Source organism: Camelus bactrianus, chromosome 27 (genome assembly GCF_048773025.1).
Source record: "Camelus bactrianus isolate YW-2024 breed Bactrian camel chromosome 27, ASM4877302v1, whole genome shotgun sequence".
NCBI lineage: Eukaryota > Metazoa > Chordata > Mammalia > Artiodactyla > Camelidae > Camelus > Camelus bactrianus.
In genome coordinates this window covers 32,120,886-32,135,072 of record NC_133565.1, presented here as the reverse complement: position 1 = coordinate 32,135,072, position 14,187 = coordinate 32,120,886, and the positions used below count along the sequence as shown (strand labels likewise).

Here is a 14,187-nt window from a genome sequence, read left to right as displayed (position 1 = left end):
CCACCCCCGCTAGCAGAAGCCCCATCTTTACCTGCACTAACCTTCCTACTCTTGCCCCACAGTGCATGCTGAGACTGCGACGGACAGGCTGCCGCTCCCCCCGCTGCTCCCCGGGCCCCCAGAGGCCCGTGTGTTTGCCTCCCGGTGCCGTCTGACCCAGGTAGGGGAGAGCGAGGTGCGCTCGCCCTGCCTCATGCCTCTGCATGGGTGGGAGGGCTCTAGGTGCGAGGACCAGGCCGGCCCTGGGTGAATGAGCCCCTGTCAACGGCAATTGTGGGGCCACAGCACAGGGTTTGAAGGCCCCAGCCACAGCAGGGCCTCCTGGGGAGGAGTTCCCAGACCTCCAAGAGGCAGGCCAGCCTGGCGGCAGTCCATCCTCACCAGGCTCCATCCCTGGGGTGCTGAGAGCCCTGGGACACATAATTCCTCCAGCCCCTGTGTGGCTCTCATATGTTCGCTGTTGGCGGTTTGTTCGGGATCCTTCCTGGTACACGCTTGTCAAGTCCTTTGGCGGTGGGAGGTTTCGCATCTGAGGTTTCCCTTGCTGTCACTGGCTTTTCCCTGCTGGAGTCGCGGTACTCACTTGCCTGGTGTGTGTGCTTCCGTGAGTGGTGGCTCTTACTCCGGAAGGTCACTGCTCTCTGTGGGACACCCTCAGGGCAGAGGTGCCCCTTCCAGCACCAGAAGCAGCCCAGCTCCCTTTTAATACCCTCAAGTGTTGGGCCTGAGAGGGGCCATTTCCCTGCTGCTCCTGGGCACCCCAAGTGGAGGCTTTCTCCTTGGGGCCAAATTCCCCAAGGGCTGGGATTAAGTGGGAGCTAGGCTTGCCAGAATAAATACAAGAAGTCTAGTTAAAATTGAACTTCAGATACACAACAAATCATTTTTTTAGCATCAATATGTCCCAAATATTGCATGGGACATACAATTTTATTTATTAAATCTGGCAACCCAATTGGGAGCTAAAACCCTAACCTCCCTCTTCCTCTGTTCAGTCCTCCCTGCTACACCCAAATTGGTTCTCTCGGATCAGTCCAGTGCCTGTGGCAGATGCCCTGGAGCCAGGGGCCACCAAGCCTGCTCAGGCCATAATCAATGGACATTCCCTAATTCCCCAGGTCCCGCAGGCCATCCTTGGGTCAGAAACCCCGGGTTCCTGCTGGAAGCTGGGGCAGCAGTCCTGGCTGTTAAGAGTGCTCTTGGGGTCTCTGTCTTCCCCTTTGGCTGTCTGACAGCAGAATTCAGGCTGAGGAGGTCACTGGGCGGGGTCAGCTGGGCCTTTGTGCCTGTGAACAGAGCTGTGAGACAGATGTGGAGCTGTGAGAGGAGGCAGGAATAGGAAATTGTTTCGTGAGCTTGGAACCCAGAGTGCTCGGGGTGTGGGGGTGGAGGTTGAGGGGTAACATGGATGAGGCAGGGCCAGATAATGGAGGGCTTAGAATGTCCCATTTCTGCATCTTTCAACATTAGGGAGACAAAGGAAGTGATTCTCTTTACGCAAAGTCATTTTTCTGACTACTGATGTAATATTTTTTCTATGTTATCCATCTGTCTGTCTGTCTGTCTATCTATCTAGCTATTTAGCTATCTAGCTATCTATCTACAATCTAGAAGTATTTAAAGCATGCAGTTCAAGCCCTTCCCGTAATCTCTTCCTCGCCAGGACTGACCACTGCTAACTAATTCCATATATCATATCCTTCCAGACTATTTTCTATGCACTTGTAAACATATCTTAAAAGAAAAACATGGGATCATACTAGTTATACTGCTCTGTCACTTGATTTTTCATTTAATATATTGTGCAGACCATTCCAGAATTCTTCCCTATCCTTTTACGCCCATTTTATGGATGGTCTTTAAATTGTTATCAATTATTAATCCTGTTGGTGGCCAACAGGATTTATAAACCTCACTCAGGGAACCTCCCAGTTCATATATCTGTGTGCACTTGTGTTATGGATCCTTTGGGGATGTTTCTGGAAGTGGACTGCCTGGGTCAGAGGGTATGTACCTTTCAAGGTTTGATCCATAGTCCAGATCAAACTCGAGAAGCTTGTGCCGACTTACCATATAAAAAAGTCCCCATCCCCTCACCCTTGCCAACCATGGGCATTATCAATTACTTAGATCCCTGCCAATCTGATGGGTAAAACTGATTTATTTTACATTTCTTTGATCACTAATGAGGTTGATCATATTTGTGTATGTTTGTTGGCTATTTCAGTTTATTTATGAATTGCCTGTTTATTGTCACATCCTCATTTTTCTATTCATCTGTCTGTTTATTTAGTAAGCATTGATTGAACACCTACTACATGCTGGGTACTTTTTTTGGTTAAGGACCTAACAGTGAACAAAACTGACAAAAATACCTGCTCCATAAAACTTACTCTCTAGTAAACGAGAGACAGCCAAGGAAAAACAGATGAATAACTGAAATACAGTGTGTGTATAAGTCTTAAGTGCTAAGGAGAAAAAATAAAGCAGGGGAGGGATGGGAAGTGTTGGGTGACTTGGATATGGTAGTCAGGAAGGCCTCACTGGGAGGTGGCAGTGAAGACAAGACCTGTAGGAAGTGAGAGAATGAGTCACACAGATGTCTGGGACCCTGAGTCAGGAGCAGGCTTGGCCTGTTCAGGGCTCAGTGAGAAGGCCTGTGTGGCTGGAACAGGGTGAAGGAGGGAGAGGGTGAGCGGTGTGGCCAGAGAGGGATTGAGCCAGATCATGCAGGGCCTTGTGGGCCACCCTAAGGCCTTGGCTTTTACTTAGAGTGAAGCAGGGAAAGCAGGGAGCCATGGAAGGTCCTGAATTAGTGATATGATGTGATCTGATTTTCATTTTAATCAGCTCACTCTAGCTACTGTGAAGGGGGCCAAAACAAAAACAGTGAAATCACTCAGTAGGCTATTGCAATGAACCAGGGAAGAGATGGTGGGGGCTTGGACCAGGGGGTCTGGAAGGCAGTGGGGAGAATTGGACAGATTCTGGGTACACGTTAATGGTAGAGTCAGTAGGATTTACTGGCAGATTGGATGAGGCGGTGTGTGTGTGTGTGAGAGAGAGGGAGCCAAGGATTACTTCTTAGTCATTTTGGTCTGCCATAACCAAGTATGACAGGCTGGGTGGCTTAAACAACACACATTTATTTCTCACACTTCTTGAGACTTGAAAGTCTAAGATCAGACTCAGTTCTTGGCGAGGACCTTCTGCTTGGCTTGCAGATGACTATCTCGCTGTGTGCTCACGTGACCTCTTCTTTGTTTGCACAGGGAGAGACCAAGCTCTGGTGTCCTTTCCTCTTCTTATAAGGTCACTAATCCCATCATGAAAGTCCCACTCTCATGACCTCATCTAACTCTAATTACCTCCCAAAGTTTCCTACCTCCAAATATCATCACATTGGGAGTTGGGGCTTCAACGTATGAATTTTGGGAGACACAAACATTCAGTCCATAACAATGAATCCAAAGATCTTGGCTAAAGTAGGTAAAAGGTTGAGGCTCCCGTCAATAGAGATAGGGCAGAGAATCGGGAGGAGTGGTTTTGTTGTAGGGGAGGAGAGAAACGAGGCTGTGGACAGGACTGGCTACATAATGTATAGGGCCCAGAGCTATATGAAAATGAGTGGCCCTTTGTTTGAAAGAAATATTAAGAATTTCAAAGTGGTGACAGTAGAGCATTAAACAAAGCCTGGTGCAACACCCTTCTGAGTGTGGGGCCTGGTGCGACTGCCCAGGTGGCACCCCTGTGAGCAGGCTCTTGCTGTGGACATGTGAAATGTGACTAGTAGACATCCAAGTAGAAATGAGGAGTTGACAGTTGGATATACCAGGTTGGAGTTCATGGGCTAGATCTGAGCTGGAGATACAAATGTAGGGTCATCAGCACAAAGATAGTATTCAAAGCTGTGACATTGGATGAGAGCACCAAGGGGATGAGTACAGACAGAAGAGAAAAGAACCAAAGACCCAGTCCTGGGGTGTCTTGGTTAGAATTTAGGGAGCTGAGGAGGAACTGAAAAGGTGACTGAGAAGGTGCAACGGGTGAGATGGAGGAGAGCCAGGTATGCTATCCTAGAAGCCAAGGGCAAGACATGTTTCAAGCATGAGGTCAAGTAAGATGCAGACGGAGCATTGATCATGCATTAGCTGTGGGGAGGTCACAGGCAACCTTGGTTTCAGTGATGGTGGGAGGGTGTGTGAAATGCATCTTATTGACTTACAGAGCGGATTGATTTATAAGAGGATAAGGGATTTAACCCTTTACCTGTCATATATTGCAAAAAAAATTTTTTCACAGTTTTGAGGGGTTTTTTGTCATGTAAGTTTATGGAGTTGTGTTTTGCTTTGTTTTGTTTTTAATCCCTTAAAAGTTTTAAATTGTCCTATGGTCAAGTCTGTCACTCTTTTCCTTTAGAGTTTCTGGCTTTACCCACTAAAAAGTTTTGAAAGTGTTGTCTTATATTGTTTTCTAGTTCTTTATGAAATTTTAAAATGTTTAAATCTCTAGTTTATTTTTTATGTGTGTGGTTTGAAGATAGGGATGTAAGTGCTTTTTTCCTAAATTACTAGCCAGTTGTTTGGACAGTGTTTATTGAGTCCTTTCTCCCTGCTCTGAAGCTCCATTCCTATCATCTGCCAAATGTCCCCATAATCTCATGTCTGTCCAGGCCTTGCTGTTTGATCCATTGATCTTTGCCTGGGGAGAGATTTAGGAAGTCCAGAGAATAGACAGACGTGGTGATTGATTAGGGATAGAGTGTGAGGAGGCAGGAGAAGTGGAAGCAGACACAGTTACCTTCAATGAAGGAAGAAGCAAAGGAAAGTTAGGGCTGATGGGAGCCCTCAAGTGTTTGGGGCCCCCTATGTGCCTTCACAGTTCTGCAAGGCTTGTATTCTATATACTCATCTACAGATGAGGAAACCGAGGTTCAGAGAGGTTTTGCCACCCATCCAATGGCATCAATTCTTAGGAGGTGGAGTGAGACTGGGAGGCAGCCCTCTCGGTTCCCATGCCTGTGCTCTGTCTACCCCAGTGACAGGGGAGGTGAGGGGGATTGGGGTTCAGGGAAGGCTGGAAGGGTTCCAGGCACAAAATACCCCACACACCCCACTCAGCATCCCCTTCTGCCACTTGGCTGGGTCTTGAAGGTTTTCCCATTTTCAAGAGCAACCTGTTAAAACCAAAATACTCCTCGCAGGGAATCACACGTTAAGTTTACAGCTAACATCTTAATTATCAGTTAACACTTCTGCAGGGATTAGCTGACAGCCAGCTGAGGACACTGAATGGGGGCCAGTTGCAAGTATACCTGAGTTAGGAAAGGCCAGGAGAGGGGACAGGTGAAAGCAGATGGGAGAGGTACCTAGCAATACACAGCTTTTTTTCTGGAAAAGAGGGAGGTGGACCTGGATCCCCATGGGAGAGGAAGGGGGAGAGGAGCGAGGGAGCAAGCGCTACAGAGCTGGGGGGAGGGGAAGGGAGGGACATGGAAGCTTCTCCATTGAAGCCTGGGGCCTGGGGCTCCTAGAGGACCTGGCCTCTACTAGGCACCTGCTGTGTCCTAGACACAGAGGAGCTTGTCATCTGCTCAGACTTGGTTTTGAGAAGGTCAGGAAATCAGCTACCATGAGTCAGCTTGGGCACCAGCTGCCAGCAGTCAAAGTGGGGATCTGTCTCAGATACTCAAATACTAGATCTGTCACCCAGGCCGAAGGAGTAGCAGGAAAAGAGGCTAATGCCTCTGAAAGTTTCTCTCCATCTTTGAGGGCCAGTGTACACTTCTAGGGTTGGGACTCAGTGTGTGAGGAGTGTCAGGGCTTAGTGTGTGACCATGGTCAGCACTCCTGTGTGAGGAGGGTCGGAGCTCCGTGTGTGAGGAAGGTCGGGGCTCCGTGTGTGAGGAGGGTGGCGGCTCCGTGTGTGAGGAGGGTCGGGGCTCCGTGTGTGAGGAGGGTGCGACTCCGTGTGTGAGGAGGGTGGCGGCTCCGTTTGTGAGGAGGCTAGGGGGCCCCATATGTGAAGAAGGTCAGTGCTCCGTATGTGAAGAAAGTTGGCGTTCCTTGTGTGACCAGGGTCGGAGCTCTCTGTGTGAAGCGGATCGGATTCCGTGTGAGGAGGGTCAGGGCTCCGTGTGTGAGGCGGGTTGAAGCTCCGTACGTGACCTGGGTCATGACTTCCTGTGTGAAGAGGGGCAGGACTTCCTGTTTGGGGAGGGGTAGGACTTCCTGTTTGGGGAGGGGCAGGACTTCCTGTTTGGGGAAGGGCAGGGCTTCTTGTGTGAACAGTGTCGGGGCTCCGTGTGTGAGGAGGGTTGGGGCTCCCTGTGTGAGGAGGGTCTGGGCCCTCCTCTGAGGAGAGTTGGGGGCTCCAAGTGTCTGAAGAGGGTCGGTGCTCTGTGTGTGAGGAAGGTCAGGGCTCCGTTTATGAAGAGGGTCTGGGTTCCCTGTGTGAGGAGGGTCAGGGCTCCGTTTATGAAGAAGGTCGGGGCTCCCTGTGTGAGGAGGGTTGGGGTTCTGTATGTGACCAGTGTCGGAGCTCCCTGTGTAAAGAGGGACGAATTCCGTGTGAGGAGAGTCAGGGCTCCATTTGTGACTACGATCTGGGCTCCATGTGTGAGGAGGGCTGGGGATCCCTGTGTGAAGAGGGTCTGGGCTCCTGTGAGGAGGTTTGGGAGCTCCATGTGTGAAGAAGGTCACTGCTCCGTATGTGAGGAAGATTGGGGTTCCATATGTGATAGGGTCAGAGCTAAAAGGTGTGAAGAGGGTTGGAGTCTGTGTGAAAACACTTGGGGCACTGTGTGATCAGGGTCATGACTTCCTGTGTGAGGAGGGTTGGGACTCTGGGGAGGGTGGGGACTCAGTGTGAGACTAGGGTCAGAGCTCCCTGCTGTGTGAAGAGGGTCAGATTCCATGTGAGAAGGGTCAGGGCTCCTTGTGTGAAGAGGGTAGGGACTCTGTGAGGAGGGTCAGAACTTCCTGTGTTAAGAGGGTCGGGACTTTGTGTTTAAAGCGGCTTGAGGGCTTGGTATGTGAGGAGGGTCAAGGCTCTGTGTGATCAGGCTGTAAGATTCCGTATATCTAGAGAATGTCATTCTAAGTGGAAGAAAAATGCCATATGAGATCACTTACATGTGGAATCTAAAAACAAAAACAAAACCAGAGAGAGAAACAAACAAACTTATTTACAAAACAGAAACAGGCTCACAGACATCACAGGAAGAGATAAATTGGGAGTTTGAGATTTGCAGATACTAATATATAGAAAATAAGTAAACAACAAGTTTATACTGTATAGCACAGGAAACTATATTCAATATCTTGTAATAACTTATGGTGAAAGAGAATATGAAAACGAATATATGTATGTTCCTATATGACTGAAGCATTGTGCTATACACCAGAAATTGACACAACATTGTAAACTGACTATACTTCAATAAAAATATATTAAAAAATTCAGTGTATGAATGAGATCAGGAAGGGGCCCCTTGCCCCTCTACTTCACTCTGTACAGGGGGAACATGTGTGTCTCTGGGGGATATCATGTGTCTAAATGTAATCCGCTGCCCAGCTGCTTCCTCACTATATCAAACTCTGACTTAACCTTCTTGGGACCTTGGGGCTAAGAACAGCTCTCCCTCAGCTCCCCTATTCTTCCCTGTCTTGTCCTTCCTCTCCCCTCTTCTCCCTTCACCTCCCTTCCCCTCCTCTGCCACCTGTTCCTGGCCTTGCATCCAGTTGCTGGCAGTCAGATCCTGAGACACCCAGACACCCTTCCAGCTCAAGGCTGGCCCAGATCCTGAGTAACCTGCAGTCGGGCATACCTCCAGCTCTTCCCTCATTCTCCCCTGAGCACCCTCCCTAAGGTGCTCAAGGGCTCAGCTGGGGAGGGAGCCCCATGAGAGGAGGCAGGTAGTGATGAAGTGAGACTTCCAGGAAGGGAGGAACTAAGCTTGGTGCCTAGGAACAGGCCTGAGTGGCTCCAAGAAGGGGACCTATGTGAGCAAAGGCTGTGGGTCTCTAGTGGTGTTGGGGGCCCTGTTAGTGAGTTGGCGGGTGGCTGGGGGGTGTGAGGGCTCAGATAGGGGAGGCCTCCATGGCTGCCTGAAGACCTCTGGCAGTTCAGGCTTACTGTAGGGATACCTAGAGTCAGTCATTCATTCAGCAAATATTTACTGGGCACCTAGTCTTCTAGACCTAGAGGCACATCTGTGAACCAAACAGAAAGTAGTTCCCAGCCCTACAGGAGCTGACAGTCTACAGGGAGACTGTGGCTGAAGGAGGAATAAAGGGCCTTATACCCTGCACCCCTCCACCTGTTGGCCCCCAGAAAATCTCCACAAACACAAGGGCTCACAGAGCTGGTGCTAGAAACCTGCTGTCCTTGAGGGTCCTGAAGGGGGAGATGAAAGGATTTCTTTCTGCTTATGGAAAGTTCTAGGAGGGGGGATGGCCAAGACAAGGAGAAGGTGAGCATGAGAGGAAGAGGAGAAGGGCCTCTCAGGAAAAAAGCTCCCTCCTGTGGCTTCTACCAGGGCAGAGAAAGGGGATGGGCCCTCCCAGGTATAGTGGTCAACTGTCCCATTTTGCCCAGGACTGTCCCAGTTTTAATGCTGCTCAGTCCTGGGATAGTTGGTCACCCTATTTGGAAGCTGTTCTGCACTGGAGGCCCAGCCTCTGCCCCTGGCCAACCCAAAATGTTGAGGCAAGCCATGCTGGGCCTCTGAGGAACTGGATGTCTAGGTCATAGTGCTGGCCGAGCCTAGGGATTGTGGGAAGCAACCGTGGGCTCCCTGAGGGTGTGCTGAGGAAGGAGTGAGGGACAGGGGTCTCACTGCAGTGGCTGAGATGCCTTTAGGGTCCCAGAAGATTGAGGCCAGATCCAGCAGGTGGACTTGATTAAAAGGTCTGGGGGGCTTGGGGGGGCTTTGAGGCAGGAAGCAGTGACAGGACTGGCTATGCTTTTGTGTCCACCTTCCTCTGCCCACCAGAGGCTGGCCGCCAGCTGTCTGGGGTCTTCCTGCACTGAGCTGGGAGGCCTGGCTTCTCAGTTCTGCCTCTAGCTTGCCCTGTGACCTTAGTTCAGTCTACCCTGAACCTGGACCTCAGTGGTGTGAGGCACAGCTGTGACTGGGCCAGCACTGTCTGAGGGAGGTTTTGCAAAGGATGAAATGTGGCCTGGGTCGATGTGCTGCTGTGGTCACTGTTGTGGCTCAAGTGCGTGCCCTTGGGGTGCCAGCTCTGGAGACCACCAAAGGGCCTCATGTAGGGCCTACTCTCCATTCTTATCAGGGAGACAGATGTAGAAACTAGAGGTTGAAAACTGGAAACTGTAGCCAGGGATGTGGCTTGTGGATGTATTTTGTTCCATTTTAAACTTTTTTTTAATTGACATATAATTCACATACCATAAAACTTGCCATTTAAAAGTGTACAATTCAGTCTTTTTTTTTGTATATTCTCAAGATTATACAACAATCATCACTGTCTAATTCCAGAGCATATTCCTCACCCCAAAAGGAAATACTTGTACCCATTAGCAGTCACTCTCCCTCTTCCCGTACTCCAGGCCCTGGCAATCACTAATCTGCTTTCTGTCTCTATGGATTTGCCTATTCTGGACATTTCATATAAATGGAACCATGGAAGAGATGGCTTTTTGTGACTAGCTTCTTTCAAATAGCATTAGGTTTTCAAGTTTCATCTATGTTGTAGCATGTCAGTATTTCATTCCTTTTTATGGCCCAATAATATTCCTTTCCATGGACATTCCGTATTTTGTTTATCCATTCGTTCATGGACATTTAGGTTGTTTCCACTTTTTGGCAATTATGAATAATGCCACTATGAACATTTGTGAATAGTCTTTGTGGGAACATGTTTTCCATTCTCTTGGGTTTATTCCCGGATTGGACTCACTGGGCCATAAAGTGACTTGGTGTTGATGCCTTAGGCAGGGCATGTGCTCTCCACTTCTCAAGTCCTGCCCCCTCCTAACTGTATTACCTGCACACTGTCACTCACTCTCATTTCCTCTCTGACCTCTGTAGGCATCTAAGTTTTTAGTCTTTGATTACAGAACAGTGATGGAGGGAAACACATGGGGCTGTAGGAGTCAAAGACAGCTCCTGACCTGGGGAGGGATACTGGAGGGCTTCCTGGAGGAGATACCTCCTTAGCTTAACTTACGCTGAATGGACATTTTCTAGGGCAAAAGGAATAAGAGAGTGCTCCCAGTGGGAAGGAAAGTCAGGGACGTGTGAACCCCCCTCCCCTTTTTCCACCCTGGTGGGTGAGTCTGGCCGAGGGATGAGGGGGGTTCTCCAGGGGCCAAGTGAGATGCCCTCTCTCCTTTCCTCTAGTGCTTACCTTCTGTCTTCGCTCTGTCTCAGTCTTTTCTGTCATTTGTTCAAGGAGCTGCAAATAGTTTGATGGGCTGGAAAGAAGGGGGAAGATGAAGAAGTGAGATAAGCCAGTTGCAGAGAGAGTGGGGTGAGGGTGGGAGGGCAAAAGGATGTGGGAGTTTGGTCCTTCCTTAGCTAGGTGCAGAGTCTGAGAACCTAGGGCAGAGGTGACCCTAAGCCAGGACATTCCATGTCCCAAATGGCATCTAATTTTCCCTTCCTCAGGGGCAGGTGAGGGGTGGGATGGGCCCTGTCAGGCTGGGCCAGGCCTGTGGGCAGAGGCAGAGCGAGGGGCCCAGACTCAGAGCTGCACGCACATCTTCCCAGGTTTCTGCTTCACTACCTAATGGGTAATTATACTCTGACATGCATGGAGGCAAAGAAGGGATTTTCTGTGAAGCAAAATCTCCCGTGAAATATTCAGGCCATGCTGGGCTTCGCTTCCCTGCCACCTAATCTCTGCTGCTTGGCTTGGCCACAGCTTGAGAGGCCACATGTGCCTGGAAGGCTGCATGGGGCTTTTTATTTCCTTCTCAACAGGGAGAGGTTTCCATGGGCTAGAAAGAAACTTGGCTTTGGGCCTAAGACACTACATGCATGCGTATGTATGTGAGTGTGTTTGCCTGTTTATAGCCTCTGCACGTCCATTTATGAACTTGGCCCTGTATGTGTGTCTGTATGTGCGTGCTTACACATGCCTGTGTCTGTGACGCACCCTGACATGGACGGTGTGTTTCACGTGGGCCTCTGGTTTGTCTCTGAAGGTGCTTCTGCACTGTGCCTTGTTCTCTGCTTCTGGGCGAGCCGTCCATGGGACCCTCTCAATGGGTGAAAGGCTGCCCTGTGTGTGACTTCTGTCTGTAACTAGCATGGTGCTCAGGGTTGTGGGTTTGCAGGGAAAGCCTTGACGTCCTCTTAGGCTCAGAGGCTCAGAGATGGCAGCTGGTCTGCTGCACATTTGAGTCAAGCTGTGCCTCTCCTCTCTGGCTTTAGTTTTTGGTTTCCACCAAGTTTTGAGTGCTTGATGCAGGGCTGGGGAACGTATTTGCTTCTGAGAGTTCATTGAGCTGGGACATGTCTGTCCCTTTGTTTGTTCCCATGAGCCCCTCAGCTATCCTACCTGTGCAGAGCCCCGCAGCCCATCCTTGGGCCCACAAAACCCCTGCGTTTGCACTCAAGGTCATGCTTCAAAAGCCCTGCTTTTTGCCCTTTATTTAATCCTCCACATTGCACAAGATAGGCAGGACTGGAATTATTGTACCCATTTGGCAGGTGAGGAAACTGAGGTCCAAAGAGGCAAAAAGACATGCCTGAGGTCGTTCTGTGAACCAGGGCTTCAGGCAAGATCACTAGCTCCTCCTCACTGCACATGGACCCTTTGCCTCCAGCCCCAGCCCTGGGCCCTTGGTGGAGGGGACCCTGCCCAGAGGAAACACAGTTTAATGAATGAATCCAGCTAGAGGGTGCTCCCTTCTCCACATGGAGCTCTCTTTTCCTCTGTCATCGTTCAGCATTGTCCTGGAGAGACAACCTGAGAGCTCTTTTCATCTCCAAATCAACAGGCAGGGACACAGGAGGCAATAATATTGACGTCCACCATTGATATTTCTTTATTGTGGTTGTAATTAGCAATTCTTCCGCAGCTGAGGCTTGATCTGGCAGACAAGTGGAGGAGCTCCAGCTTATTAATGTCAGCCTGTTAATGTCACGCTGACATGGCTGATGAGGGGGGTGGCCTTAGGTAGGGAGAAGGAGAAGCAGGAGGCTGAGAGGAAAGTCGACAGCTCTTCCCTCCTCCCCAGGCACTTGCTGTCCTTGAGCACAGCCCAATAGAGCACCTCTCATCCCATATATTCCAAGAGAGTTCACTTCCCAGGTTGCCTTCTTCACCCCATGGCCTCTCACCCCTCCCTGTTCTGCCAGGATGGCTTGGATTAAAGAGTGGCCTCCATACCCCTTGGAAGGTACGGGCATCAGCCTGAGGTCCCCTACATCCCAGAAAGGCTCCAGGGAAGACTTCCCAGGTAGCCAGAGGTGGGAGAGCAGCTCCTCAGCCCTCTGCCCTTCTGCCCAAGTTGGGAGAATGCCCCCCACCCCAGCCCTCACTCCCAGCCCTGCCACGTTTAGATCTGCATCCCCTGCTGGTGCTGGCCTCCATGGCAGGCACAGCAAGGCAAGTGCAGCCCCTTCCTGCTCGTCCTGGCACACTTCCTCTAATCCATGTACGTTCTGAGCAGAAGGGCTAAGATTAGCACTTCCAGACCCCTGGGAACTTCCTTGTCCATCCACTGCAGACTTCCTCTCTCCCCTCCCCTCAGGGTCCCTCCGCCCAGATCTCTTTAGATCCTTTAGTTCCTTGAGTAGAGAAAGCCAACGCCAACCATCTTCTGAAGAAGTTGATTTACTCAGCCCTGGACATCTCCCCACCTCCTTCGCTGCCGGTCTGCCTGTTTGCTATCTGCCTAGTCTAGGGATGCTTCACACTATTGATAAAACAATAATAATGGCTATTCTTGTTTCTTGGGTGCTTTTTCTGTGCCAGGCACTGTTAAAAGCATCTTATAAGCATTTGATCCTCATAACAACCCTATAGGGTAAATACACATGTCATTCCCATTTTACAGATGAGGAAAACTGAGATGCAGGGAAATTAAAGTGGCTGCCCAAGATCATAGGGCTGCTAAGGGGTTGGCAGCGTGAACCAGGATGTGGGCTCCCAAGCCACCCTCCTCTGCTTCTGGCTTTAGCCCATTAAGTTATTTCTTCCACCTGCATCTCTTCTCCATGAACTTCCTGAGCCCTGCATCACTCAAATGGTTCCCCTCCCATGGTTCTCCAGTGTGTGCCTACTGCCCCCTAGAAGCACTGCGCACTCTCTGAGGACAGGGGCCTCACGCATCATATCCCCTGCTGGTGGTGTCTGCTGAATGAGGAGCCAGCATCTGATGGCAAGACTCCCTGAAGCACATCTGCCTCCTCAAAAGAGACCTTCAGAGCTGTGTCTCAGCTAATGCTGGGACTTGGTAAGGATATCCACACATTCATTTCATTCATTCATTCATTCATTCATTCAGCAAACACTTGCTGGGTGCTGGGTACTCGGTGCTGGGCCCTAAGGAAGGCCTTAAGCATGCTGAGATGATCAGGTCCTGGCCGTGCCCTGGGGGGGCCCACAGCCCAGTCGGGACAAAAGCATAGCCAGACCTGACCAGTGTGGGATAAAACTTGCCCCTTAGAGGCAGTACCAGAGTATCATGTAGGTATGAGCAGGATGGGGGAGGAAGGCTGCACAGAGGAAACACTTGAACAGAATCATTAAGGAGAGGGAAGCGTTTTCAGGCTGACGGAGAGGGAAGGGCATCACAGGCAAAGGAACAGCATGTGCAAAGGCTCCAAGTCTGAGAGAGCAGGTCAGACTCAGGAAAAGGCAAGGAATTCAATTACAAAATATCCAGGTGGGCCTGATTGTGGAGACAGGGGAGGCGGAGCTGAGGGCGCTGTTGAAGGACAAGTGCACCCCGTCTCCCCTGCAGGTGCTGGGAGATGCACTGCAAGGCATGTGAGGACAGAGGCCAGGGCTTCTGCAGATGGTTGTAGGCCCAGCACACGTGTCAGTGAAGCTTAGCGATTCTTCTTTCCTGCCTGGTGTAGGGTGAGGTGTGGGCAGGTCAGTGTCCATGAGTGGGTGGTGTTCCCCACATGGTGACTGAGCCAGCTGTGGAGGGGGTATGTGAGGACATGATACCCTGACTGTGCTAGGAGATTGCCTTGGGCTCAGG

General features: G+C 50.3%; 1 protein-coding gene across 4 annotated transcripts in view; it reads left to right on the top strand.

The window, feature by feature from the left end:
* LINGO1 (leucine rich repeat and Ig domain containing 1) overlaps positions 1–14,187 on the top strand; it is a 184,548-nt gene that overhangs the window by 119,878 nt on the left and 50,483 nt on the right. Inside the window, exon 2 of one of the 4 annotated variants that reach the window (XM_010955221.3) lies at positions 63–160. The exons of the other annotated variants lie outside the window; for them this stretch is intronic. The gene's annotated coding sequence lies outside the window, so the exon portion shown is untranslated. The remainder of the gene's footprint in view (positions 1–62; positions 161–14,187) is intronic. 4 annotated transcript variants of the gene reach the window in all.